The 3518-nt window shown below is 39.5% G+C and overlaps 1 pseudogene; it reads left to right on the forward strand.

Annotated features, from left to right (window-relative positions):
• The first annotated feature begins 1361 nt into the window (after positions 1 to 1361).
• LOC138906983 (ATP synthase protein MI25-like) lies at positions 1362 to 2575 on the forward strand (annotated as a pseudogene).
• The last annotated feature ends 943 nt before the right edge of the window (positions 2576 to 3518 follow it).

Genomic DNA, 3518 nt, shown 5'->3' on the forward strand with positions numbered 1-3518 from the left:
TGTGTTAGGCACAGTGAGATTTGCCAATCCACTTAGAAATCAATTGAAAAAGAAAATCAAGAGTGCTTAGTGCTTGGTCCCAGATAGCAGCTCATGATGAACTATCCAGCTAGGCACGATCGCAGACAGACACAAGTGGGGCACCGCTTGCCTTAGTGAGCTCGAAAAAGAGAAAGGAAGGGAAGGACACTTTTGTACAAGAACAAAGGCTGAGTCATATGGTATTGCTTGAGGAAGGCCCACATACCATTTCGAGGGGTCCTCTCTCTTCCTCATTCTATTTTTTACTTATGGATTGCCTTAAGAAAAGCATCATTTCCTTCCTTTTGCTAGATTCAAAACAATTCTACCGACCAAGCTATTTCACCTCTAGAATTACGTATGTAAGTGTCTTCTTTACTCCTCCTCTAATAAAGAAAGGGCATCCTCAGACCAATAGAGCCTAGCCAGAGAGAGGACATTCCCCACGCTGCTATTCGAAAAGGTCTCCCGAAGCAGGTCACCGAGAGCTAAGATAGGCCTGAGCTTGTCTAACTCAAGAAAGATAGCGGAAATCCCATGAAGACAGATAGATATAGAAAGTGTTCAGCGAGTTCGAGGAATAGTAAGTCTCCGAGTGCAACAACGAATAGCTATGTGATGGTTGTCACAATTGTAGTAGCTCTATTATTGTTTGATATTTGGTTGTCTGATCATACTCGAATTATCATGAATATCCTTCGTCGTCTCTCTTCAACTTTTAAGAGATTTTTCAAGAGTTTGGTAGAACTTTACATTTCTTCCTTTCTTATGAACGTTTTCTTTACATGGACCATTCCATTTCTCGATTCCCTCAATTGGCTGCTTTCTTTAATGGAGGACATTCCTCTTTATGGCAGAGACGCTGGAAAGGGTGTTAGCTCTTCGATAGAACCAAGTCTTCCTGGCTGAAGAAGATACAGGGGATCGGTCCGAGATCGAAAGAGCCTTGGATCAACTTGAATTGGCGAAGATTAAATAAGAAAAAGATCGCTTGGCTGAACAGATTAACCCTCTGATTGAATCAGAGAAGGCACGACTAGTTAGAAGATTGTGGCACCGCAACTTGGGAGAACTTCCATGACCAAGTGAGATGGTCAAAACTATTATTAACCGCTTCGCCAACAAATTTGCCTATAATGCCAACAAACCCAATGTCCTCAAGGCGAATTTACGGCACTTGAGGGTTTGGTTGACAGGAGCACAACAATTGGCAGAGTAGGATGGGAAGGGAAACATGAGTATAAAAAATCATATTTCTTTAATAATTGAATGATATTTCGAGTAGAAAAGATGATGTATTGTTTCACAATTGAATTTCTCTTACATTCTACGTTCCCGGAATGGATTATATCAAATATGTCACATTTTCTATGATTATCTCTATTTCAGGTATTCAGGGAATCCTCCTTAATAGACGAAATATTCCTATTATGTCAATGCCAATTGAATCAATGTTATTAGCTATGAATTCGAACGTTTTGGTATTTTTCAAACATTTTGGTATTTTATGTTTCTTCGGATGATATGATGGGTCAATCATTTGCTTCATTGGTTACAACGGTGGCAGCTACGGAATCTACTATTGGGTTAGCTATTTTCGTTATTACCTTCCGACTCTGAGGGACTATTGTTGTAGAATTTATTAATAACATTCACGGTAAAACATGACTCCTAGAGAGTTACCAAAATACGAAGTTATCTTCTCCTTTCTTTCTCTTCTTTCTTTTTGATACTTGGTTGTCAGGGTCAGGGCCTTTCTCGCTGGGCGAGCGCATCCGATTCTAAAGTCCTTTCTTATTCTTAAACCAATTCTCGTTCAGTTGCTGAAAGATAGAGATCAGGCTTTCTAAATGAGATTGAGTTCCTCGAATATGCAGGCTGGAAAGATGCTATTTGCTGCTATTCTATCTATTTGTGCATCAAGTTCGAAGAAGATCTAAATTTATAATGAAGAAATGATAGTAGCTCTATGTTTTATAGGCTTTATCATATTCAGTTGGAAGAGTTTAGGTAATACTTTCAAAGTGACTCTCGACGGTAGAATCCAGGCTATTCAAGAAGAATCGCAGCAATTTCCCAATCCTAACGAAGTAGTTCCTCCGGAATCCAATGAACAACAATTATTACTTAGGATCACCTTGCGAATTTGTGGCACAGTAGTAGAATCATTACCAATGGCACGTTGTGCACTTAAGTGCGTAAAGATAGTGCTAGCTTTGTTATGACGAAACCTAAATGTTAAGTCAGCAACACTTCCAAATGCCACCTCTTCCCGTCGCATTCGTCTTCAGGACAATATAGCCATAAAGATGCACATTTTATTGGGGAAAAGATTTTTCCCCCGGTGTAGCTTGAAAGAAAAAAGAGTCGAATTCATTCGAGAGAGCTTAGTGGTCTTAAGAATGGTTCGGGTGGGGGATTCTCAGTAGAATAAAGAATTAGAATAGAATCTAATTCATGTTCATGTTAACAGAAGAGCGGATCCAATACCAAGACGCTTGAGAGAAAAGGCTAGCCTTGTATATACGCTATTTCTATTTATGTCAGAGGTGCCCAAAGCTAGAAGCAAGATTTTGAGTAGAATATTCAAAGATTTTGAGTAAGTAAGATGGATGGATTTGGAAGTACGTGAAGGAACTAATTTCATAGATACAGATATAGAGAATGTCCTTTATGTTCATTGGGTGATATTAGGGTTTTGAGATCGGTTCGGATGTCGAACAGGTTTTTTACCCGAAAAGCTCCACAGTGTTGTCGTCTGCTGGTACTATGAGGCCCACGACTTTCTTGATCGCCTCATTCTTCAACCATGGGTTAAGATGTGGTTATTTTCTCTCTGATGGTAGCGTATATTACGCTCGAGGTATCTCGAGCCTCCTCTTGTATCAATGTCTCTGTTTTAGGATTTAAGGAATGATGTAATGAAATTCTGGTATGGAATTTTGTTGTTGTTACGACAGGACGAGAGAAGTGCCCTATTGGTCTAATTCCTACTTCCCCTTGGTATCGGTAAAGGGATTGGTGAGCGCTTCCCGAATAGATACCTTTCTCATCCCCGAACACCGAACAAAGGGAACCCTGGCTTCACTTGTCGTAGTAAGACTACCCCTCTATAAACTTTCCCTATCGCTCTGATGAACCTCTTTTCGCCTGTTCTCTAGATTTCAAGAACAGATTCTTTCCTATCCCTTATTTGTCTATTAAGTCTGTTTTTCGCTAAAGGAAACATGAAAAACACCTAAATTGTAATATGTAAGAGGAAGGACGACTAAGCAACTATGCTACCATTGGCACCCCAAACTAAAAACTACAACTGTAAATCAAACTTTAGGTGGTCATTATGATCATAAACACACTCTTAGGAGAATTTTATTGACCTCGCATATAACATGGGGAATCTGGTTAGCACACATATTTAAGAATAAAATAACAAAGACTTGACTAGACAGTATTAATGAGCAGATGACAAGCATGAGTGAAGAAGGGTCTTATGTTAC

This window comes from Nicotiana tomentosiformis, chromosome 1 (assembly GCF_000390325.3).
Source record: "Nicotiana tomentosiformis chromosome 1, ASM39032v3, whole genome shotgun sequence".
NCBI lineage: Eukaryota > Viridiplantae > Streptophyta > Magnoliopsida > Solanales > Solanaceae > Nicotiana > Nicotiana tomentosiformis.